The 27,074-nt window shown below is 44.0% G+C and overlaps 1 protein-coding gene across 1 annotated transcript in view; it reads right to left on the bottom strand.

The window, feature by feature from the left end:
• PLCD1 (phospholipase C delta 1) overlaps nucleotides 1–27,074 on the bottom strand; it is a 169,861-nt gene that overhangs the window by 81,029 nt on the left and 61,758 nt on the right. The window lies entirely within an intron of this gene.

Raw genomic sequence — 27,074 nt, 5'->3', positions numbered from 1 at the left:
CAGATTCCACCCCGAACAGTGCGAAGGGGGAATTTGGGGCGAGCTCAGACGGACATATCGCAGCCGCCGCCAGACTGACTGCGGGTCTCCATAGCTGGACTTCGTCTCACAGACCCCTATGAGGCTGTAAGTTTGAGTCTGGAGACCCCCGCTGGCATTGCAGACCCTATATGGACCATGAAATACACCCGTCTGACTATTCTCTTGCACCCATGCGCCACCTCCATGTGATTGATGGCTACTCAGCAGCACGGCACTGTCGTCAGTAAATCCCATTAGGGATGCACATGTCTCATCTAGTTTGCACATCGCATGAATGTAGAATTCAGATCCATCAGTTTTTCATTTCCCCCCAATGGAAAGTAATAGTAGTCAATGTCCTTCGTCACCATCCCTCCATATTGGAAAAAAGGGGGAGAGTGGAGGGCACCATCAAAGCATAATAGCAGCAAAAAAAGGGATCAACCTAAAGCATGACATTTAGTAGAGTATGGAAAAAACACAAAGCGTCAGGCTATATAATGGGACCACCACTGTAAATTGTACAAAAATGTATACATTTTTATTTTGTCAACCAAAGAACACCACACATTTAAAATCACTTAAAAACTGAACTTAATCATGGGTTCCAAAATGGAAACCACCCCCCTGGACATAGTTGTGATAGGAAGCAATATACAAATAAATGTCTTACAATACAGTGGTATACTCAAGCAACAATAATTCAGAGAATACATCTGTCATATATATAGACATGTAGAGGTGAGATTAGCCCGAGATGGTATTTAGCATAAATCCCTCTAAATATAAATAATCCTCCTGAAAAAATACCACTGCTATGCTTGTCACACATATATATATACTGGTATGGCACAGCTCGCAGCATGATTGAAGATGGAAACAATATTTTACATAATATACAGATCAAATCTCGCTGTTAGTTGACACCTGAATCATTACACGACAGAGACATGTCCAGTGAAAAAATTAGCGAATGATAGTTTTACTAGGTGAGCCCAAATCATAAGGTCAAATGATCCCTAAAGATGTAAAAATATTGTTTATGGGCAAAGATCACCCACTAAGATCATACACATAGTCTGTCCTGAAGGACTATGAGGCTCTGTGCATGAAAAAAATGCGATACCAATAGGACAAAGCACCAAAGTGCTATACACCGCTGGGAATGCTAGAGGTAGCACAACCCAGAGAACATGACCATGATACCTATCACTCAGAGGTCCAGTTTAGCAAATTGAAGATGAAATGATCTCTAAACGAGCTAAAGTTAAAGATGACACATTTTCTTTGTATTTTAGGCAAAAAATAGTCATCTTTTACATTTAAATAAATTAAATTACAAAAAGGAAAATGGGCCAATGCAAAAGTTTGGACACCCTTGGAGATTTGGGTGCTCAGATAACTTCTTTTTTTTTTAACCAATAAACTTTTTATTGAAGTATAACATATCAAATAGGACATCAAATAACATCCGAAAGAGGGAGGGGAGGGGGAGGGAAGAAAAGAAAATAGGGGAGGCAAGGGGAACAAAGGGAAAAACGCAGTATATAATACTCAGGGACCACAGCATAATCAGTACAAAAATACACAGTTACAGTACAAGAGAGATCACATATTCAAAAGAACCATGACTTTTAAATGAGAGTAAGAGCAGACTGGGAAATATAGGCCGAGGACACCCAGGGGTCCCACCAGGAAAGGACTTTAGTCTTTTTTGGTAAACCCTGAGCCATAATAACCTCATAGCAGAAATGTAGATCAATCTTGGAGATCAATTCGGCCCTAGAAGGGAGATCTGAAGACTTCCAGTACTTCGCAATACACTGTCTGGCAGCAACTAGGACATTGGAAATTATAGGACGGAGAGGAGAGGGGATATCTATGAGGGAGATACCCAGAACAGCGAGTTGTCCATTCAGAACAAGAGGCAGATGAGTTAGCTCAGCGAGCAAGGACTCCACCCGGCGCCAAAAAACCTGAACCTGCGGGCACGACCACCACACATGGGAGGAGGAACCCATGGCACCACACCCCTTCCAGCAAAGAGGGGAGGAAGACGGAGTGAATTTCGCCAGACGGACAGGAGTAAGATACCAATGCAACTGGATCTTTTTCACCTGTTCCAAGTGGCCAAGACACAAGGAGAACTTGGAGGGATGCACCATCGCAAACCGCCAATCTTCCAGGGAGGCCTCAAAATCCAGCGAGGACTCCCAGGAAGTCATAAAAGGGAGCTTATCAGGGATACCATGGGATATAAGGGCTTTGTAGATGATAGAGATACCATGGGGCAATGTAGTGTCTGGTCTAAAGAACCTATGAGCCGGATCCTCTGTCAAAGGCGGGGGTGCACCAAACAGCCGACGCGACCTAAGGAAGCTGCGAAGCTGTAAATATTGAAAAAAAATCAATATTAGTAAGGGAAAATCTCCCTGCAAGGTCCTCAAACGACAGAAGGCCACTCGAGCCGAACAGGTCAGCCACTCGGAGCACCCCGCGCCCCTCCCACGAGGAAAGAGAAATGTGCCCAATAGCATACTCCAAGGCCTGCAAAGAGACATAGTCATACATAAACACAAGATGAGAGGTGCAAAGCGACGCCCAAAGTTTAGTAGCAGTCTTGATAGTACGGAGAGACGGGCCCTCAAGAGAAACACGGAGCAGCTGAAGCTCTAGGAGCAATTTAAGAGAATTTTGGGGGGCAAACTGAGACTCGATAAGAAACCAAGGTAAACGTGAGTTCCCCTCCCACCATATTTTAAGAGGCTCAAGGACCGCCGCCCTATAGTAAGACTGCACCACAGGAGCACCCAACCCACCCATAGAGTATGGTAGGGACATAATCCGACGCCTGATCCTCTGAGGTTTCTTGTTCCAGATGAACCGATCTATAAGCGATTGAAAAGCTAAAATAAATTTTGAGGGGATAAAAAGGGGGAGGCACCGGAAAAGGTACATAATTTTAGGGAGGAATAGCATTTTAGAAGTTTGTATGCGGGCCATCCACGAAAGCGACGCGCTCGATAACTGATCCATGCCCTTCCTGACCTCCGCGAGAGTTTCCTCACAGTTTGCACGGACGATGTTATCCAACCTAGTTATCCGGATACCTAAGTACGTAAAGCCTAGGGGGCCCAAATAAACGCATATTGGGATTGGATTTGAATTTGAAGAGGAACCGGGAGAAAAAGGGGAAAAATTGTGGATTTAGTCAAATTAAGTTTGTAATAGGAGATTGCAGAAAACTCAGTTAAAATTGAGGTGATTGCATTCAACGAAGCTAAAGGTGAGGTGCATGTCAATACCACATCGTCGGCATAGAGACCAATTTTGTGTTCAGTTCCCCCCACCCTAATTCCTTTTATGTCCGAACTTTGCCTAACCATGGCAGCCAAGGGCTCCTTGACCAGAGCAAAGATAAGGGGGGAAAGGGGGCAGCCCTGACGGGTTCCGTTCAAAATGGGGAACGTCCGAGACCCAAAACCGGCCGAGCGAACCGACGCACAGGGGTTGGAATATAAGGCCATGATAGCTTTGACGATTTGCCCAGTAAGTCCAAACTTGTTCAGCGTAAGCTCGATATATCCCCAGTGCACCCTGTCAAACGCTTTTTCGGCGTCGAGCGACAGGAATACACTGGGGAGACCCCCCCTCTTCACCACATCCAAAAGGTCTATCAGGCGCCTAGTACCGTCCCTGGTCTGTCTACCGGGAACAAACCCAACTTGGTTGGGGTGTATGAGGCTAGGGAGAACCGAAAATAATCTGTTGGCCCAAATTTTTGCATAGATCTTAACATCGCAATTTAGGAGGGCTATAGGATGGAAATTTCCCGGAGAGGTTGTGGGTTTCCCCTGTTTTGGGAGAGTCGCGATGGAAGCCTCCAACCCCTCAGCTCTAATACTACCTACCGACAACCAGTTATTAAAAAGGCGCAGAAGATAAGGGGAGAAGACAGAAAAAAACTGAGCATAATAAAAAAAAGGAAAGCCATCTGGCCCAGGGGAGGAACCCTTATTAGCGTCCCTGACGATTTGAGATAATTCAGACTCAACAATGGGGGAATTCAGATAAGAGAGCTGCTCCGCGCTGACCGAGGGAAGATTAGCCTTCTCCAAGAATGCCAAAATTAGCTCCCGCGAAGGCTGGGGAACCCCTGGGTCAGATCCAAGATCATAGAGAGAGGAATAGTAGGATGCGAACTCCTCAGCAATATGAATAGGATTATACACCCGGGAACCGTCAGACCTAAGCAGGAATGGGATCTTGGATTGAGCCTCTCTCCTCCTGACACGTCTAGCCAGAACAGCACCCGCCCGATCCCCCATTGTATAAAATTTGGCTCTGGTTTTCCTCAGGGCATTCTCAGCCTTATGGAGAAGCAGGTTGCGAACATGCATGCGGGCTCTAGAAAGATCAGAAAAGAGCGCTGGGGTAGGTGATAGTTTGTGGGCAGACTCGAGGTGAGCTAATTCGTCCAGGGCCGACTGAATAGCTGAGTTATACTTCCTTTTGGCCGTAGCCGCCATCTTGATGAAACAACCCCTGATTACCGCCTTGTGGGCAAACCAAAGGGTATCATCACGTATGTCTGGAGTATCATTGGAGGAAAAAAATTCCCGCAAGGCTTCCCCTACAAACTGAGAGTTTGATTGGTCAGCAAGGAGATGGGCGTTGAGACGCCAATGTACGGGAGGCCTGATAGCCAAAGGGTCTCTTAAAGTGAGGGACACCGGGGCATGGTCCGACCAAGTAATACTGCCTATATCTGCTCCAATGCAGTGAGGAAGAGCCACGTCATTCACCAGCACAAAGTCAATCCTGCTATAGGACCCGTGTCTAGGTGACATGAACGTGTAATCCCTCTCGCCGCAATGTAGATATCTCCAGATATCATGTAAATTAAAGGAGTTAATTAGGGGTCCTGCCTCACATCTTGACAGGGAGAAGGCAGAGCAGTCTAGGCCTTTAGACATTGGGGCATTAAAATCTCCAGCAATCAGTTTGTGACCATGTTGAATGTCGTGTAGAATTTTGAAAAAACCCTCCAAGAATTTAAGCTGTCCTACATTGGGAGCATAAACCGAAGCAATGGTGTAGGGGGCATTATTAATAAGACATAGAACCACAATGAACCTACCCAGCGGATCCGCTATGGAGCGAATCAGTTGAAAAGAGTTGGCTTTGCTAAAGAAAATGGCTACTCCCGCCTTTTTTGACGGGCCATTGGCAAAAAATTGGTGCGGATATAGACCTGAGTGCATTCTAGCATTATCACATTCCAGCAAATGCGTTTCTTGAAGACACAAAATGTCATGACGGGATTTGCCCAGCTGACGCCACACAATAGACCTCTTTCCCGGGGAGTTGAGGCCATTCACATTAATTGAATATAACGAAATACTCATAGCAAAGGTATATAAACAGTTTTACAACCCTCCAAGCGCCGATAAACTGTGCGGAAGAGCTGATGGCATGTGGCCAGCAAACCAGAGCATAAGTAAGGGGAGACCGGGAGGGGGGAAAAAAAAGGGGGAAAAACAAACAAGACAGACAACAAAAAACCAGTCGACCGAGGTCCATTCAGGAATACCCTGAGTCCAAAAGGTGAGATTCAAAAAAACAGTTCACCTATGGGGCAGAAAGAAGCTGCGGATACTCTCAGAGAGGAACCAGAGCAGCTTAAGAAAAGAGAAAAAAAAAAGTGATGAAAACAAAACAAATCCGTACGGGAAAATAGCCGGGAACCAGAGATGCAGTGAACTTCAGGCCACCTCCCAGTCCGGTACAATGCGGGCCCTAAGATTTCTGCCAGTCCCAGGCTTTGAAAGGTTTGCGGAGACCGGAGAGCCAGGAGCTGAGAGTCCCCACTTGGAGAGGGCGGTTGCTGCGTGCGACGGAGTCAGGCAGGTGGTCATTGATCCATCTTTACGGATGAGGAGCTTGGTGGGAAACCCCCAGCGATATAGAATGCCCTTTTCTCTGAGAACAGCAGTATAAGGTCCAAAAGCCCTCCGGAGGGCCAAAGTACCAGGGGAGAGGTCTGGAAAGACAGAGACGCGGGCGAATCTTTCGGGTAGAACTGGGTTCTTCCTTAGTGCCTGAAGAAAGTCTTCCTTCATTTCATAGAAGTGTATGCGTGCAAGAACGTCTCTTGGAACTGAGGGCCCCAGACCAGTCGGTTTAGGGATCCGATGCACACGGTCAATTATGATATCTTTTGAGGCAAACTGAGGGAGAGCTGCAGCAATAAAATCCTGCAGAAACAGTTTTAAATCCCCTGCCAATATAGATTCCTCAATGCCTCTGAGTTTAACGTTATTTCTCCTGGACCTATCTTCCAGGTCCAGGGCTTTGGAGTGAGTTTTCGTGGCCAGGGTTTGCAGGGTCTCATGAGCGTCCCAGAGTTCGTTATGAGAGGAGACCAGCTCCGCCATCTTGCGTTCCAGGCGGTCAGTGCGGTTACCCAGCTCCACCACCTCCCCCCTCAATTCAGCCAGCATGGTGCGCATATCCTCTTGTATGGAGGCTCTAAGATCTCCAAGTAGGCCCTTAAGTAGAGCGGCAGTCACAGGGCCATCAGCAGGATCCGACGCTGTATCGCCTGAAAGCGACGCTTGAGCGCCGCGTTGTGAGGAGCGGGAAGCCCTGGGGGAGGACGGCGCCATCTTGGAGCTCAACGGCGGCTGAGGAGAGGCCGCGAAGAAATCAAGAATTCTCCTGGAGGGATCGCGGGCGCCGGCTTTAGATTTCCCCATGCACTCACCGCCGCTCCGGGGACCGATGCCGACTTCGTGGAGGTAAAAGAGAACGCCGGAAAAGAAGGTATGAGCCGCTTTAAGTTTCCCGGCCACGGAGCTCCCGCTCTGTGCGACCTACTCCATCGGCAGATAGGCCACGCCCCCGGTGCTCAGATAACTTTGACCAAGGTTTCAGACCTTAATTAGCCTTTTAGAGTTATGGCTTGTTCACTATCATCGTTAGGAAAGGCCAGGTGATGTAAATTTCCCACCCAGCCTCCTCTAACCTTGTGCCAAAAAAAACAGCAGCCGTGAGGTCTTCTAAACAGCTGTCTAGCACTGTGAAAATGAAAACAGTGGAGGCCCACAAAGCAGGAGAAGGCAAAGCATTTTCAAGTTGTCCTTTCCTCAATTCGAAATGTAATAAAGAAACGGCAATTAATAGGAACAGTGGAGGGCAAGATAAGGTCTGGAAGACCAAGCAAAATTTCAGTGAGAGCTGCTCGTAGGATTGCTAGAGATGCAAATCTGAATCCCTATTTGACTGAAAAAGACCTTCAGAAAGATTTAGCAGGCTCTATAGTTTTGGTACATTGTTCTACTGTTCAGAGACAGCTGCAGAAATATGGCTTTCATGGAAGATTCATCAGAAGAAAACGTCATCATAAAATTCAGCGTCAGAAGTATGCAAAAGAACATCTAAACAAGCCTGATGCATTTTGGAAACAAGTCCTGTGGACCGATGAGGTTAACCCCTTTACCCCCAAGGGTGGTTTGCACATTAATGACCGGGCCAATTTTTACAATTCTGACCACTGTCCCTTTATGAGGTTATAACTCTGGAACGCTTCAACGGATCCCAGTGAATTTGACATTGTTTTCTCGTGACATATTGTACTTCATGACAATGGTAAAAATTCTTTGATAGTACCTGCGTTTATTTGTGAAAAAAACGGAAATTTGGCGAAAATTATGAAAATTTCGCAATTTTCCAACTTTGAATTTTTATGCAATTAAATCACAGAGATATGTCACACAAAATACTTAATAAGTAACATTTCCCACATGTCTACTTTACATCAGCACAATTTTGGAACCAAAATTTTTTTTTGTTAGGGAGTTATAAGGGTGAAAAGTTGACCAGCAATTTCTCATTTTTACAACACCATTTTTTTTTAGGGACCACATCTCATTTGAAGTCATTTTGAGGGGTCTATATGATAGAAAATACCCAAGTGTGACACCATTCTAAAAACTACACCCCTCAAGGTGCTCAAAACCACATTCAAGAAGTTTATTAACCCTTCTGGTGCTTCACAGGAATTTTTTGAATGTTTAAATAAAACTGAACGTTTAACTTTTTTTCACAAAAAATTAAATTCAGCTCCAATTTGTTTTCTTTTACCAAGGGTAACAGGAGAAAATGGACCCCAAACATTGTTGTACAATTTGTCCTGAGTACGCCAATACCCCACATGTGGGGGTAAACCACTGTTTGGGCGCATGGCACAGCTCGGAAGTGAAGGAGCGCCATTTGAATTTTCAATGCAAAATTGACTGGAATTGAGATGGGACGCCATGTTTCGTTTGGAGAGCCCCTGATGTGCCTAAACATTGAAACCCCCCACAAGTGACACCATTTTGGAAAGTAGACCCCCTAAGGAACTTATCTAGAGGTGTGGTGAGCACTTTGACCCACCAAGTGCTTCACAGAAGTTTATAATGCAGAACCGTAAAAATAAAAAATCATATTTTTTCACAAAAATTATCTTTTCGCCCCCAATTTTTTATTTTTCCAAGGGTAAGAGAAGAAATTGGACCCCAAAAGTTGTTGTACAATTTGTCCTGAGTACGCTGATACCCCATATGTGGGGATAAACCACTGTTTGGGCGGATGGGAGAGCTTGGAAGGGAAGGAGCGCCGTTTGACTTTTCAATGCAAAATTGACAGGAATTGAGATGGGACGCCATGTTGCGTTTGGAGAGCCACTGATGTGCCTAAACATTGAAACCCCCCACAAGTGACACCATTTTGGAAAGTAGACCCCCTAAGGAACTTATCTAGAGGTGTGGTGAGCACTTTGACCCACCAAGTGCTTCACAGAAGTTTGTAATGCAGACCATAAAAATAAAAAATCATATTTTTTCACAAAAATTATCTTTTCACCCCCAATTTTTTATTTTCCCAAGGGTAAGAGAAGAAATTGGACCCCAAAAGTTGTTGTACAATTTGTCCTGAATACGTTGATACCCCATATGTGGGGGTAAACCACTGTTTGGGCGGATGGGAGAGCTCGGAAAGGAAGGAGCGCCGTTTGACTTTTCAATGCAAAATTGACAGGAATTGAGATGAGACGCCATGTTGCGTTTGCAGAGCCCCTAATGTACCTAAATAGTAGAAACCCCTCACAAGTGACACCATTTTGGAAAGTAGACCCCCTAAGGAACTTATCTAGAGGTGTGGTGAGCGCTTTGACCCACCAAGGGCTTCACAGAAGTTTATAATGGAGAGCCGTAAAAATAAAACAAAAATTTTTTCCCACAAAAATTATTTTTTAGCCCCCAGTTTTGTATTTTCCCGAGGGTAACAGGAGAAATTGGACCCCAAAATTTGTTGTCAAATTTGTCCTTAGTGCACTGATACCCCATATGTGGGGGGAAACCACCGTTTGGGCGCATGGGAGGGCTCGGAAGGGAAGGAGTGCCATTTGAATGCAGACTTAGATGGAATGGTCTGCAGGTGTCACATTGCGTTTGCAGAGCCCCTAATGTACCTAAACAGTAGAAACCCCCCACAAGTGACACCATTTTGGAAAGTAGACTCCCTAAGGAACTTATCTAGATGTGTGGTGAGCGCTTTGACCCACCAAGGGCTTCACAGAAGTTTATAATGGAGAGCCGTAAAAATAAAACAAAAATTTTTTCCCACAAAAATTATTTTTTAGCCCCCAGTTTTGTATTTTCCCGAGGGTAACAGGAGAAATTGGACCCCAAAATTTGTTGTCCAATTTGTCCTGAGTGCGCTGATACCCCATATGTGGGGGGGAACCACTGTTTGGGCGCATGGGAGGGCTCGGAAGGGAAGGAGCTCCATTTGGAATGCAGACTTAGATGGAATGGTCTGCAGGTGTCACATTGCATTTGCAGAGCCCCTAATGTACCTAAACAGTAGAAACCCCCACAAGTGACACCATTTTGGAAACTAGACCCCCTAAGGAACTCATCTAGATGTGTTGTGAGAGCTTTGAACCCCCAAGTGTTTCACTACAGTTTGTAACGCAGAGCCGTGAAAATTAAAAAAAAAATCTTTCCCCCAAAAATTATTTTTTAGCCCCCAGTTTTGTATTTTCCCGAGGGTAAGAGGAGAAATTCGACCCCAAAAGTTGTTGTCCAATTTGTCCTGAGTACGCTGATACCCCATATGTTGGGGGGAACCACCGTTTGGGCGCATGGGAGGGCTCGGAAGAGAAGGAGTGCCATTTGGAATGCAGACTTAGATGGAATGGTCTGCAGGCGTCACATTGCATTTGCAGAACCCCTAATGTACCTAAACAGTAGAAACCCCCCACAAGTGACCCCATATTGGAAACTAGACCCCCCAGGGAACTTATCTACATGTGTTGTGAGAACTTTGAACCCCCAAGTGTTTCACTACAGTTTATAACGCAGAGCCGTAAAAATAAAAAATCTTTTTTTTTCCCACAAAAATTATTTTTTAGCCCCCAGTTTTGTATTTTCCCAAGGGTAACAGGAGAAATTGGACCCCAACAGTTGTTGTCCTATTTGTCCTGAGTACGCTGATACCCCATATGTTGGGGTAAACCCCTGTTTGGGCACACGGGAGAGCTCGGAAGGGAAGAAGCACTGTTTTACCTTTTCAACGCAGAATTGGCTGGAATTGAGATCGGACGCCATGTCGCGTTTGGAGAGCCCCTGATGTGCCTAAACAGTGGAAACCCCCCAATTATAACTGAAATCCTAATCCAAACACACCCCTAACCCTAATTCCAACGGGAACCCTAACCACACCTCTAACCCTGACACACCCCTAACCCTAATCCCAACCCTATTCCCAACTGTAAATGTAATCTAAACCCTAACTGTAACTTTAGCCCCAACCCAAACTGTAGCCCTAGCCCTAACCCTAGCCCTAACCCTAGCCCTAACCCTAACCCTAACCCTAGCCCTAACCCTAGCCCTAACCCTAGCCCTAACCCTAATCCTAGCCCTAGCCCTAATGGGAAAATGGAAATAAATACTTTTTTTAATTTTTCCCTAACTAAGGGGGTGATGAAGGGGGGTTTGATTTACTTTTATAGTGGGTTTTTTAGCATATATTTATGATTGGCAGCCATCACACACTGAAAGACGCTTTTTATTGCAAAAAATATTTTTTGCATTACCACATTTTGAGAGCTATAATTTTTCCATATTTTCGTCCACAGAGTCATGTGAGGTCTTGTTTTTTGCGGGACGAGTTGACGTTTTTATTGGTAACATTTTCGGGCACGTGACATTTTTTGATCGCTTTTTATTCCGATTTTTGTGAGGCAGAATGACCAAAAACCAGCTATTCATGAATTTCTTTTGGGGGAGGCATTTATACCGTTCTGCGTTTGGTAAAATGGATAAAGCAGTTTTATTCTTCGGGTCAGTATGATTACAGCGATACCTCATCTATATCATTTTTTAATGTTTTGGCGCTTTTATACGATAAAAACTATTTTATAGAAAAAATAATTATTTTGCATCGCTTTATTCTGAGGACTATAACTTTTTTATTTTTTTGCTGATGATGCCGTATGGTGGCTCGTTTTTTGTGGGACAAGATGACGTTTTCAGCGGTACCATGGTTATTTATATCCGTCTTTTTGATTGCGTGTTATTCCACTTTTTGTTTGGCGGTATGATAATAAAGCGTTGTTTTTTGCCTCGTTTTTTTTTTTTCTTACGGTGTTTACTGAAGGGGTTAACTAGTGGGCCAGTTTTATAGGTCGGGCTGTTACGGACGCGGCGATACTAAATATATGTACTTTTATTGTTTTTTTTTATTTATTTAGATAAAGAAATGTATTTATGGGAATAATATATATATTTTTTTCATTATTTAGGAATATTTTTTTTTATTTTTTTTTTACACATTTGGGAATTTTTTTTTAACTTTTTTATTTTGTCCCAGGGGGGGACATCACAGATCAATGATCTGACAGTGTGCACAGCACTCTGTCAGATCACTGATCTGACTCACAGTGCTGCAGGCTTCACAGTGCCTGCTCTGAGCAGGCTCTGTGAAGCCACCTCCCTCCCTGCAGGACCCGGATCCGCGGCCATCTTGGATCCGGGTCTGGAGCAGGCAGAGAGGGAGGTAAGACCCTCGCAGCAACGCGATCACATCGCGTTGCTGCGGGGGGCTCAGGGAAGCCCGCAGGGAGCCCCCTCCCTGCGCGATGCTTCCCTGCACCGCCGGCACATCACGATCATCTTTGATCGCGGTGTGCCAGGGGTCCAGCCGATCGCGCTGGATGTACTATCCCGTCCGTGGTCATAGGGGCCCACCCCACCTCGACGGGATAGTACGTCCGATGTCAGAAAGGGGTTAAAGTAGAACTCTTTGGTCACAATGATAGAAGATGTGTGGAGGAAAAATGACACAGAATTTCAGGAAAAGAACATCTTGCCAACCATTAAGCATAGAGGTGGATTAATCATGCTGTGAGGTTGTGTTGCAGCCAATGGCACAGAGAACATTTCATGGGTAGAATGAAGAATAGATTCAATGTAATTTCAACAAATTCTTGATTCAACATAACACCATCTGTAAAAAAGCTGAAGTTGAAAATAGGATGGCTTCTACAAATGGATAATGATCCTAATCAAGTTTTTACAATGGCCCTCACAGTCCCCTGATCTGAACATCATTGAAAATCTGTGGGTAGACCTCAAAAAAGCAGAGGAAGCAAGACGACCCAGGAATCTCACAGAACTGGAAGAATGGATGAAAATCACTCAAACAGAAATGGCTACAAAAAGCGTTTACAAGCTGTGATAATTTCAAGACAGGATGCTACTAGGCACTGACCATGCAGGGTGCCCAAACTTTTGCATTGGTGTATTTTCCTTTTTGTGATTTTTAAAATGTAAAAGATGGCAAGTTTTTTGTCTAAAAGAAAAAGGAAATGTTTAATTTTAAACCTTTTAGAGCTCGTCTTCAACTTGTTTAACTGTTCACAATAACAGTAATTTTGACCAGGGGTGCCCAAAGTTTTACATGTCACTGTATATATAATATGCCCATGCTAATTCACTACACACACGCATTTACACATTATGGACGTAAACATACAGTAATACACACGTAACACATACAGTACATATACACATTTTGGTGAAAAACATGTTCACAAGTTTTTTTTGTTTCTGTAAATTCTCATTCACTCATCAATTTCTCGCATAATAGTTCTATCCATTTTTTTGTTTTTTTTCACCGATAACCTGCCATAGGTATAAGTGCTATGGTGCTGTTCACATGAAAGTCAATTTTTGAGGACTGAGCGATCTGTGCAAAATTGCAGAGACATGTCCAATATTGATCTGAAAGTTTCCACAAACTCTGCAATGAACATCTATGGGTCCGTAAAAAAAAGGGACAGCACTCTGATGCCATCCGTGTACTGTCCATTTTTCACTGCCTGATATAAAAGGAAAAAGTGGAGAAACTATTTTTCTCATCAGTGAAAAATTGATGAAAATGATAAACTCTGATGAAATACGGTCCATTTTTCCGTACGTCAAAAAAATGTTGACCTCTGAATGAGGCCTAAGGGCTCCGTCACACTTCAGGTTTTTTTTTTATGCAAGTGCTATCCGTGTTTTTCAAAGATACCATTCATACCTGTAAGGGTATGTGCACACGTTGCGGAAAGGTGTGTGGATTTTTCCCACTGATTTTGGTAAATCCGCAGTACAGATTTTTTTTGTGCGGATTCCACCTGCGGTTTTACACCTGCGGATTCCTATTGAGGAGCAGGTGTAAACTGCTGTGGAATCCGCACAAAGAATTGACATGCTGCGGAATAAACAACGCAGGGTTTCCGTGCGTTTTTTTCTTCAGCATGTGCACTGCGGATTTTGTTTTCCATAGGTTTACATGGTACTGTAAACTCATGGAAAGCAGCTGCGGATCCGCAGCGTCAAATCCGCTGAGGATCCGCAGCAAAATCTGCAACGTGTGCACATAGCCTAATAGTCTACTAGGTATTGCACATGTCCAGTTTTTTTCCTCAGACTGAGTGCTCAACACAAAAGCATGCAAACTTTTCCGATATTGATCCATGTGTTGGATCAGACTCTCCAATGCATGCCAATGGGTCTGCGAAAACAAAAATTGGACATCACCCAAATTTCATCTGTTTGCAGCTCTTTTTTGATGGACTTTGACAAAAACTTACGAAACTCTGACCAAACTCAGATAACACTGATCAAAAACGCTGATGAAACTCAGACCATTTTTTGTGTATGAGAAAAATTACATCTGATTGAGCCATTTTAACCATAACTTTTTAATTTGATATAAGTTTCACTATTTAAGGTCTTATTTTTTTGAGCAGCAAGTGTTGATTTTTTGTGTGCCATTTTGCCGCACAAATATATACATTGTCTTGAAAAGTGTTCACACCCCATGAACTTTTCCACATTTTTTTCACATTACACCGACAAACTTAAATGTATTTTATTTGGATTTCATATGATATACCAACACAAAGTAGCAAGTATGTGTGAAGTGTAAACGAAATGATACATACCGTATATACTCGAGTATAAGCTGAGATTTGCAGCCCATTTTTTTAGGCTGAAAGTGCCCCTCAGCTTATACTCGAGTCATAGTCCCAGGGAGTCGGCGGGGGAGGGGGAGAGACGCTCCCGGCGCCTCTCTGCATGTCCCTTATTCTCCGGCGCCCGCTGCTCTACCTGTGTTTTGCAGTCACGTGGTACCGCTCATTAAAGTAATGAATATTGACGTTACTCCACTCCCATAGTTGTGGAGCTCATATTCATTACTTTAATGAGCGGTACCAGTCACCGCTGAACACAGGAACAAGCTGCCGGCGTCAGAGACCATCGCATCGGAGAAGCTGCCAGGGACTGCGCTGGAAGGGTGAGTATGACGGGGGAGGGTGAGCATTGGGATATTCACCTGTCCCCATTCCACCACCGCGCGCCGCTCCTTCTTCCACGTCCTCTGGCTGGGACTTTCAGGTCAGAGGGTGCAATGACGTGTTTAGTGTGCGTGGTGGAATGGGGACAGGTGAATATCGCAAGTGTCGGTGTCCCTGCCTGCTCAGGACAAGAGGTGAGTATGTCATTTTTTTTTTAATCGCAGCAGCAGCATATGGGGCAAATGTTTCTATGGAGCATCTTATGGGGCAATAATCAACCTTTGTTCAGCATTATACGGGGCAAATGTTTCTATAGAGCATCTTATGGAGCCATAATCATCCTTTGTGCAGCATTATATGGGGCATATTTTTGTATGAAGCATCTTATGGGCCCATCATAAACTTTACGGAGCATTATATAGGGCATATTTTATTATGGAGCATGTTATGGGGCCCATTATGAGCTTTATGGAAGATTATATGGGGCGTATTTTGTATGAAGCATCTTATGGGGCCCATTATGAACTTTATGGAGCATTATATGGGGCTCCTGTTTCAATATGGATATTCAAAAACACTTAACCTACTGATGTCTCAATTAATTTAACTTTTATTGGTATCTATTTTTATTTTTGACATTTACCGGTAGCTGCTGCATTTCCCACCCTAGGCTTATACTCGAGTCATTAAGTTTCCCAGTTTTTTGTGGCAAAATTAGGGGTCTCAGCTTATACTCGGATCGGCTTATACTCGACTATATACAGTAGTTCTCTAATTATTTTAAAAATATAAATCTGAAAATTGTGACATGCATTTGTATTCAGCACCCCTTAGTCAATACTTTGTAAGACCACCTTTTGCTGCAATTACTGCTGCAGATTTTTTTTGGGGGGATGTGTCTACCAGCTTTGCACATCTAGAGGCTAAACTTTTGTCCATCTGTCTTTGAAAATTAACACTACCTCAGTGAGATTGGATGGAGGCGTCTGTGAACAGCAATTTTCAGGTCTTGCTACAGATTCTCGATGGGATTTAACCCCTTAGCGACCGCCGATACGCCTTTTAACGGCGGCCGCTAAGGGTACTTAAACCACAGCGCCGTTAATTAACGGCGCTGTGGAAAAAGTAAATAGCGCCCCCCAGAGTCGGATTTTCTTCGGGGTCTCGGCTGCCGAGGGTAGCCGAGACCCCAGAGAACATGATTCGGGGGGGTTTTAACCCACCCCGCATTTGCGATCGCCGGTAATTAACCGTTTACCGGCGATCGCAAAAAAAAAAAAAAAACGCGATCTCTTTTTAATTTCTCTGTCCTCCGATGTGATCGCACATCGGAGGACAGAGAAAAGGGGTCCCAGGTAGCCCCCCAATACTCACCTATCTCCCCCTATGCTCCTCGTGTCTCCCAAAATGTCTCTTCAAAATGGCGGGCGCAGTGCGCCCGCCGGCCGCCCCCGCGAGAATCTTTGGGGTCTCAGCTGCCGGGGGTAGCCGAGACCCCAAAGAGCATGATCGGGGTCGGTTTTAGCGACCCCTGTTTTGCGATCGCCGGTAATTAACTGTTTACCGGCGATCGCAAAAAAAAAAAAAAAGTCAAAGTGTAATTCTCTGTCCTCTGATGTGATTGCACATCAGAGGACAGAGAAATAGGGGGATTCGGGGACCCTGCCATACTCACCTGTGTCCCTGGGTCCTCCTGCTGCTCCTCCTGGCCGCCGGAAAAAGAAAATGGCGGGCGCATGCGCAGTGCGCCCGCCATCTGTCTCCATCTGCCGGCCGGCAGGAGAAGAGCAGTTGGGGCTAAAATTAGGGGTAGGGGTAGGGTTAGGGCTAGGGTTAGGGGTAGGGTTGGGGGTAGGGTTAGGGGTAGGGTTAGGGCTAGGGGTAGGGTTAGGGCTAGGGTTAGGGGTAGGGGTAGGGGTAGGGTTAGGGTTAGGGCTAAATTTAGGGTTAGGGTTTGGGCTAAATTTAGAGTTAGGGTTGGCGCTAAATTTAGGGTTAGGCTTCTTTCACACTTACGTCGGTACGGGGCCGTCGCAATGCATCGGCCCGACATACCGACGCACGTTGTGAAAATTGTGCACAACGTGGGCAGCGGATGAAGTTTTTCAACGCATCCGCTGCCCAATCTATGTCCTGGGGAGGAGGGGGCGGAGTTACGGCCACGCATGTGCGGTCAGAAATGGCGGATGCGACGTACAAAAAAACGTTACATTGAACTTTTTTTGTGTTGACGGTCTGCCAAAACACTGATCCAGTGCACGACGGACACGACGTGTGGCCATCCGTCACGATCCGTCGGCAATACAAGTCTATGGGCAAAAAACGCATCCTGCGGGCACATTTGCAGGATCCGTTTCTTGTCCAAAACGACGGATTGCGACGGATGCCAAACAACGCAAGTGTGAAAGTAGCCTTAGGGTTAGGGTTGGGGCTAAAGTTAGGGCTAGGGTTGGGGCTAAAGTTAGGGTTAGAGTTGGGATTAGGGTTAGGGTTTGGATTAGGGTTGGTATTAGGATTAGGGTTGGCATTAGGGTTACGCTTGGGATTAGGGTTAGGTTTGGGATTAGGGTTAAGGTTAGGGTTGTGATTAGGGGTGTATTGGGATTAGGGTTAGGTTTGAGGTTAGGGTTGAGATTAGGATTAGGGGTGTGTTGGATTTAGGGTTTTGATTAGGGTTATGGTTAGGGTTGACATTAGGGTTGTTTTGGGGTAAGGGTTGTGATTATCGTTAGGGTTGTGATTAGGATTATGGATCAGGTTGGGATTAGGGTTAGGGGTGTGTTGGGGTTAGGGTTGGAGCTAGAATTGGGGGGTTTCCACTGTTTAGATACATCAGGGAGTCTCCAAACACGATAGTCAATTTTGCGCTCAAAAAGTCAAATGGTGCTCCCTCCCTTCTGAGCTCTGCCGTGCGCCCAAACAGTGGGTTACCCCCACATATGGGGCATCAGCATACTCGGGATAAATTGGACAACAACTTCTGGGGTCCAATTTCTCTTGTTACCCTTGTGAAAATAAAAGCTTGGGGGCTACAAAATCCTTTTTGTGGAAAAATATATATATATATTTTTTTTTTATGACTCTGCATTATAAACTTCTGTGAAGCACTTGGGCATTCAAAGTTCTCACCACACATCTATATAAGTTCCTTGGGGGGTCTAGTTTCCAAAACGGGGTCACTTGTGGGGGGTTACTACTGTTTAGGTACATCAGGGGCTCTGCAAACGCAACATAACGCCCACAGACCATTCTATCTAAGTCTGCATTCCAAAACGGCGCTCCTTCCCTTCCGAGCTCTGCTGTGCGCCCAAACAGTGGTTTACCCCCACATATGGGGCATCAGCATACTCAGGATAAATTGGACAACAACGTTAGTGGTCCAATTTCTCCTGTTACCCTTGTGAAAATAAAAACTTGGGGGCTACAATATCTTTTTTGTGGAAAAAAAAATTTTTTTTATTTTCACGACTCTGCATTCTAAACTTCTGTGAAGCACTTGGGCATTCAAAGTTCTCACCACACATCTAGATAAGTTCTTTGGGGGGTCTAGTTTCCAAAATGGGGTCACTTGTGGAGGGTTTCTACTGGTTAGGTACATCAGGGGCTCTGCAAATGCAACATAATGCCCGCAGACCATTCTATCAAAGTCTGCATTCCAAAACGGCGCTCCTTCCTTCCGAGCTCTGCCGTGCGCCCAAACAGTGGTTTACCCCCACTTATGGGGTACCAGCATACTCAGGACAAATTGGACAACAACTTTTGGGGTCCAATTTCTCTTGTTACCCTTGTGAAAATAAAAACTTGGGGGCTAAAAAATCTTTTTTGTGGAAAAAAAAAATATTTTTTATTTTCACGACTCTGCATTATAAACTTCTGTGAAGCACTTGGGCATTCAAAGTTCTCACCACACATCTAGATAAGTTCCATGGGGGGTCTAGTTTCCAAAATGGGGTCACTTGTGGGGGGTTTCCACTGTTTAGGCACATCAGGGGCTCTCCAAACGCGACATGGCGTCCGATCTCAATTCCAGCCAATTCTACATTGAAAAAGTAAAACGGCACTCTTTCTCTTCCAAGCTCTGCGGTGCGCCCAAACAGTGGTTTACCCCCACATATTGGGTATCGACGTACTCAGGAGAAATTGCACAACAACTTTAGTGGTCTAATTTCTCCTGTTACCCTTGTGAAAATAAAAATTTGTGGGCAAAAAGATCATTTTTGTAGAAAAAATGCGATTTTTTTTTTTTTCACGGCTCTACGTTATAAACTTCTGTGAAGCACATGGGGGTTCAAAGTGCTCACCACACATCTAGATAAGTTCCGTAAGGGGTCTAGTTTCCAAAATGGTGTCACTTGTGGGGGGTTTCCACTGTTAAGGCACATCAGGGGCTCTCCAAACGCGACATGGCGTCCAATCTCAATTCCAGCCAATTCTACATTGAAAAAGTAAAACGGCGCTCCTTCACTTCCAAGCTCTGCGGTGCGCCCTAACAGTGGTTTACCCCCACATATTGGGTATCAGCGTACTCAGGAGAAATTGCACAACAACTTTTGTGGTCTAATTTCTCCTGTTACCCTAGTGAAAATAAGAATTTGTGGGTGAAAAGATCATTTTTGTGTAAACAAAAGCGATTTTTTTATTTTCACGGCTCTACGTTATAAACTTCTGTGAAGCACTTGGGGGTTCAAAGTGCTCACCACACATCTAGATAAGTTCCTTAAGGGGTCTAGTTTCCAAAATGGTGTCACTTGTGGGGGGTTTCCACTGTTTAGGCACATCGGGGGCTCTCTAAACGTGACATGGCGTCCGATCTCAATTCCAGCCAATTCTGCATTGAAAAAGTCAAACGGCGCTCCTTCACTTCTAAGTTCTGCGGTGCGCCCAAAAAGTGGTTTACCCCCACATATGGGGTATTGGTGTATTCAGGAGAAATTGCATAACAAAATTTATGGTTACATTTCTGTTTTTACACTTGTGAAAATAAAAAAAATGGTTCTGAATTAAGATGTTTGCAAAAAAAAGTTAAATGTTCATTTTTTCCTTCCACATTGTTTCAGTTCCTGTGAAGCACGTAAAGGGTTAATAAACTTCTTGAATGTGGTTTTGAGAACCTTGAGGGGTGTAGTTTTTAGAATGGTGTCACACTTCGTTATTTTCTATCATATAGACCCCTCAAAATGACTTCAAATGTGATGTGGTCCCTAAAAAAAAATGGTGTTGTAAAAATGAGAAATTGCTGGTCAACTTTTAACCCTTATAACTCCCTAACAAAAAAAAATTTTGTTTCCAAAATTGTGCTGATGTAAAGTAGACATGTGGGACATGTTATTTATTAACTATTTTTCATGACATATCTCTCTGATTTAAGGGCATAAAAATACAAAGTTTGAAAATTGGAAAATTTAAAAAATTTTCGCCATATTTCCGTTTTTTTCATAAATAATCGCAAGTAATATCGAAGAAATGTTACCACTAACATGAAGTACAATATGTCACGAAAAAACAATCTCAGAATCAGCAGGATCCGTTGAAGCGTTCCAGAGTTATAACCTCATAAAGTGACAGTGGTCAGAATTGCAAAAATTGGCTCGGTCACTAAGGGGTTAAGTCTGTACTGTGACTGGGCCATTCACACACATGAATATGCTTTGTTTTTAACCATCCATTGCAGCTTTGGCAGTATATTTAGGTTAGTTGTCCTGCTGGAATGTAAATTTATGCCCTAGTCTCAAGTCTTTTGTATCCTCATAACAGATTTTCCTCCTTGATTGCCCTGCATTTAGCACCTTCTTTTTTCTCATCAACTTTGACCAGCTTCCCTGTACCTGCCGAAGAAAACATCCCCACAGAATGATGGTGCCACCATCATGTTTGACGATGGGGATGGTGTTTCCAGGGAAATATGCAGTGTTACTTTTCCGCCATAAATTTTGTATTTAGCTCCAAAAAGTTCTTCTTTGGTTTCATCTAAGAGTATCACCAAGTGAAATATATACAACCAAAAGCTCACAAAAAATATTACTTATAAAACATTTATTACATATGCATTAAAAAGGTCTTTATATGTAGAACTGTAAACATTGGAGAAAAAAAAGAAAGGTTTCTTATGGTCCTCCTATCAAACAGTCTGTAAAAATTGGTGGCAGTACACGGATGGTATGATGATCTTTATGTTTTATATAGCGCTAACATATTCCGCAGTGCTTTACAGTTTTGCACACATTATCAAATGGTATCTAAGTGATGTCCGATAATATTGCATTGGTGAGATTGGTCCGTCACTCAAATGAAACTCAGACATATTTCTGGGTTCTGGTGCAGACTACGGAATACGCAGACATCTTAACAACCCCATAGATTATAATGGGTACAAGTTCTATTTGTGGAAAACACAGATAGAACCCACGCGCAAAAACTGTCTGAATGAGCCCTTACTCTGATCTAGGAGGGGGACACAACATTTAATTTCTCTCATTTGATGATGTTAGGCTACTGAATGCCAATACCAAATTAACAGTACAGTTTTGGGGGTTTATTTTTGATGGGTGGGAAGTTAGGCAAAACCATGACTCAATGCAAAAAAAAAGAAAGATAAGTATTATGGCACAGACACATGACTTAATGCAAAGGGTTTGTTAGGGTGTAGTATATTGAAGACCTAGCCCCAGGATTGCTCATCAGTATCAGGTTAGTGGTCGTCGGACCCCTGATGGCACTGATCAGCTCCTGCAGTGGTGGGATGGAAACACTGAACTGCTCAGTGTACTGTCTGCAGCCCGGTACTGCAGATTAGCTTTTAATTAAAGCATGCCTCCAATTTCAAAGGAAGAATTATTATAGTGCTGGAATCTGCAGTATAATTTATCTGTATCACTCTATTAGAGATTTTTTTTCCCAAAGATCCCATGTTATGTTGAAGGAGGCTGGCTTTCTACCTAAGTTCACTACTTAAAAATGTTTCCTATAAATTCCCTTGCTGTAAAAAAAACAACAGATGAACTTCGGCTTACTTATCCTACCCAGGTCCAGCACTGAGTCTCAGTGGCTGCTCCCTGTGTCTGCAGCAGTGATGTCACATCGGCAGCGCTGCAGACAATGAATAAGCTCGGCAGCTCTGCTGATGTAGCGGGCACACGTTGCTCAGCGCAGTGGAGTTCCCTGATTGGCTGCTTCCCAGTCACTGCAGCTAATTAGTGGCTTGTGTACTGTGCTGTCAATGTGAAGTCAGCGCTGCAGACAAGCGACATCGTGACCCGCCACCAACAATCGGCGCTAGAACAGGATAAAGCACAGTTTGGTTGTCCTCATATGAACTCATATGAACTCGAGCCTGGGAACATTTCTGAATTTTTCCTGCACTCGAAGGACATCCAGCAGAGGGCGCCTCGCCGCGAATGAAGGTAACTACAGGTCATTGACCTAGTTTCCATTCATTCGCTGGGGTTTTACAGTCAGGAGCATAGCTGCATTATTGCAGAGCTCCTGGCTGTAAAAAAAATTAACTCCTTCAGATGGATTTACAACGTGGGACGTTACAGATCCTCGGAAGGTATGTATAATGTATATTGTTGGTTTATTATTTTTTCTTTGTCACAGAGCGAGGGTCTTCAGCCAGTGGATTGAGCGTACAATAAAATATTACAACAAACGGTGTATTTATTTCATTAAAATACTTTTTAATAATGTGTGTGTGTTTTTTTAACTCTTTCAGACAATTGGATTAATAATGGATAGGTGTCATAATTGACGCCTCTCCATTATTAATCTGGCTTAATGTCACCTTACAATAGCAAGGTGGCATTAACCCTTCATTACCCCATATCCCACCGCTACACGGGAATGGGAAGAGAGTGGCCAAGTGCCAGAATAGGCGCATCTTCCAGATGCGCCTTTTCTGGGGTGGCTGGGGGCAGGTGTTTTTAGCCAGGGGGGGCCAATAACCATGGACCCTCTCCAGGCTATTAATATCTGCCCTCAGTCACTGGCTTTACTACTCTGGCGGAGAAAATTGCGTGGGAGCCCACGCCAATTTTTTCGCCATTTAACCCTTTAATTTAATAGCTAGAACGGCCAAATTTTGCACATACACACTACTAACAGTAGTAGTGTGGAATATGCAAAAAAAGGGGGATATGACATGGTTTACTGTATGTAAACCATGTCTCAAATCATTTCGGGTTTTTGAAGGAGATAGCAAAAGCCGGCAATTGAATTACCGGCTTTTAAGCTATCTTGCGCTGGATGAAATATTAATAAATATATATATATATATATATATATACAGTATGTGTCTCACTAACATATATATGTATATATATATATGTTTTTATTATTTTTTGAGCACATGGATCCCTTGTATATCCGCATGTCGGTTTTGCAAGCCTGCGAGAAAATCTCGCAGTACGGATGCCATACGGATTACATACGGAGGATGCCATGCGCAAAATACGCTGACACACCTGTTGTGAATTCTGTGGTCAGGCTCCCTCCTGTGGTCATGAGTGGTACTTCGGCTGGTTCTGTCTATGAGCTTCCTCTGGTGGATGTGAGTGGGGCTGCGACTTCTGAGTTTCCTTCCTCAGGTGTCGAGGTTAAGTCGTTAGGTGCTGCTCTATTTAACTCCACCTAGTTCTTTGTTCCTTGCCTCCAGTCAATGTTCCAGTATTGGTCTTGCTCTCTCCTGGATCGTTCTTGTGGCCTGTCTGCCCTGCATAAGCTAAGTTTTGCTTGTGTTACTTTTGTTTGCTATATTTTCTGTCCAGCTTGCTATATTGGTTTTTCTTGCTTGCTGGAAGCTCTGAGACGCAGAGGGAGCACCTCCGTACCGTTAGTCGGTGCGGAGGGTCTTTTTGCGCCCTCTGCGTGGTTGTTTGTAGGTTTTTGTGCTGACCGCAAAGCTATTTTTCCTATCCTCGGTCTATTCAGTAAGTCGGGCCTCACTTTGCTAAAATCTATTTCATCTCTGTGTTTGTGTTTTCATCTTTACTCACAGTCATTATATGTGGGGGGCTGCCTTTTCCTTTGGGGAATTTCTCTGAGGCAAGGTAGGCTTATTTTTCTATCTTCAGGGCTAGCTAGTTTCTCAGGCTGTGCCCGAGGCGCCTAGGTCTGGTCAGGAGCGCTCCACGGCTACCTCTAGTGTGGTATGATAGGATTAGGGATTGCGGTCAGCAGAGTTCCCACGTCTCAGAGCTCGTCCTATGTTATTAGTAACTATCAGGTCACTTTGTGTGCTCTTAACCACCAGGTCCATTGTGTTTCTGAATCACCAGTTCATAACACACACCCTGCCTACGGAGGAGATACGGACCACTATTTTGGGGAATTTTCAGCGTATTACGGACCGTATTGTATTACGCTGAGTGTGATGCCGGCCTAAGGGCGCAATCAGAATGCCATGTAACACAGACGACGATCGCAATCCTCAGACTAGCCGATGGCTCTCCTGACCCAAGCATGATAGCTGCATAGAAACACATGCTGTCACGCTCGGGTGAGGAGAGCCGCCGGCCAGTCCGAGGATTGCGATCATCGTCCATGTTATACAGCCGTCTGACTGCGCCCTGAAGCCTCATTCACACGTCAGTATTTTCATCAGTGTTTTGCGTGCCAAAACCAGGAGTGCAACTATAATTGAAAGACTGACACCTGCTCTGTGTTTCGGAGACACTCCTGGTTTTGTCATACACATACTGATGAAATACTGATAAACAATGCTAATGTGTAAATGAGGCCTTAGATGCCGAAACTGTTTGTGTCCAGGGAGACGCGCAGACTGACATGTGACTGACATTTACTTTGATGAACAATAATCCCATCATTTTGGATGAGTAGTGACATCAAGCAGGACCCGATTTGTAGTCACACCCTTGCCAAATATTTTGCATGCTAGTACTGTGACAAAATGCCTCATATAGCAGTGTAGTGGCTATAGTAAGAAAGAAATCCAGGATGTTTAGATGAATAGAGATGAGCGAATTTGATCGGGTCAGGGCTTATTCAGTGAGCGCTATAGCTCGCCGAATAACCCGATCAAATTCGCTCATCTCTACTCATCAGTAAAGCTTATTTTCAGTCTGTGTTCAGATGAAGGGTTTGACACATGGGATGATGGCCTGCGACTAAACAAACGGATGTCTCTCAGACACCATCTGTACGCATGCGTTGTTAACAGTCTGATTTCAGTTGTTTCATGATCGGTACACGGACTGCGATGCCCACACTGACTCACGGGTATAGGTGAGGCGGTTAGTTCGGGCCCGGTCATAAGTCAGTGATTTTTCATGTTTAAACAATGTGCTGAATTTGTTTTCCAGCAGTTTATAGTCCATTTTTCTTCATATAGAAAAAATATGATGGAGATGTGCCAAGCTTCTCCTCACAGACTATTATTGAGAAAATCAGACATTTAGGCTATGTGCACACGTTGCGGATTCTCTGCGGATCCGCAGCGGTTTTTGCAGTGCAGAAACGCTGCAGATCCGCAATTCATTTACAGTACAATGTAAATCAATGAAAAAAAAAAAATGCTGTGCACACTTTGTGGAAAATCCGCTGCGGAAATGCTGTGGTTCAAAAGAAGTAGCATGTCACTTATTTTTTGTGAATCTGCAGCGTTTTTGTACCCATTCCATTATAGAAAGCCGCAGAGGTAAAAAACGCAGCAAATCCACCAGAAAACCGCAGCAAAAACGCACAAGAAACGCTGCGGAACCGCACAAAAAATGCGACAAATCCACAGGTGCGTTCTCTGCCAGGAGAGGCAGAATCCGCACCAGAAATTCCTAAGCCTAATCCGCAACGTGTGCACATAGCCTTATTCTATCATTCCATTTAGACAATCTCTTTATAGACCGATACCCCTCAAATCTTCTGCCCACTGTGCTTTTTTTAATGCTGCATAAACTGATCTACGGTGCGTGTTTCAAATCCGCAGCAAGTCTATGTCTCTTTTGCAGGTACGCTGAGTTTTCTGTGCAGATTTCCCCCATAGACTTGCATTAGGTGCAGAAATTCCGCAGGTAAATAATGCACATGCGTTTTTAGTGCGTTTCTGTGGAGGAAAAGCATCAAAAACGTACGTAATCTGCACCTAAGTATCTCAAAAAAAGGTTTGTCAAAGTTAAATGCCAAGAAGTATCAAAAACAAAGCAGATTTATTTAAAGCATGGCACACCAGAGGCAAAAAATGCAGTCAAAAACACAATATAAACACATGTTAAAAAAACACACACAAAAACGCAATAATAAAACCCAAGTAACCTAATTTAAATAATGGGTGCAAAAATTGTGCAATGTCAAAAGCTCATTGTGGGAACGTAGCCTAACAGTCCGTGTGAAGCAGACTGCACACGGATGGCAGCTGAGTGCTGTCCCATTTTTCCATAGACTCATAGACTTGCATTGCCGAGTTTGAGCTGACACTCAGATCAATGTCGGACTTGTCTCCGTGATTTTTCACCCTTTCACTCAATCTATGAAGAGTCATGGACACGTACAGTACACAGCTCCATAGACTATCATAGGCATGAGTGCTGTCTGTGAAAAACACGGATAGCGCTCATACACGAATAACTGAATGAGCCCCTTAGGGGATGACCTCTATGACGGGGTCAGCACATGCCTGAGGTGTCAGGACACCATGGATGTAGTAGTTTCCTAACTGCAGGTTGCTGACCCCCGCTCTATGGACGCACATGCACTAATGCAGCATCTGACGCCAATCGTCTGCACGCGGCCATCTTACAGTCTGTGTGTGTTGTTTGCCAAGTTTGCAATCGAGGAAAATCCAGAGTGTCGCACTAATGTCATGATGTCGAAATAGCGACATCTAGTGTTGAGATTACGATAACCTGAAGACCTGGCTTTCATTTTCCTATGAGCAAAGTTAATGTAAGCATATAAAATCTCAGCAGACAGTTAATGGAGCCGTCATATGAAACAACATAAATGTCATCACTGTTAAAAATGTCATCAGGCTCTTAACTAAACCAATAATAGGACTCACAAAAATGTTACTATGCTCTCTGGAGAGTCACGTATTACTTTTATTCTAGTTTATTGCATGTAATCCTGCATTACGACTGTATATAGGCTGCAGTGTCAGGGCTCGTGCATATGACTGATTTTCTCGGATGAGTGCCATCCATGGTTTTCA

This window comes from Ranitomeya imitator, chromosome 6, assembly GCF_032444005.1.
Source record: "Ranitomeya imitator isolate aRanImi1 chromosome 6, aRanImi1.pri, whole genome shotgun sequence".
NCBI classification, from domain to species: Eukaryota; Metazoa; Chordata; class Amphibia; order Anura; family Dendrobatidae; genus Ranitomeya; species Ranitomeya imitator.
This window is presented reverse-complemented; position numbering and strand designations above follow the sequence as displayed.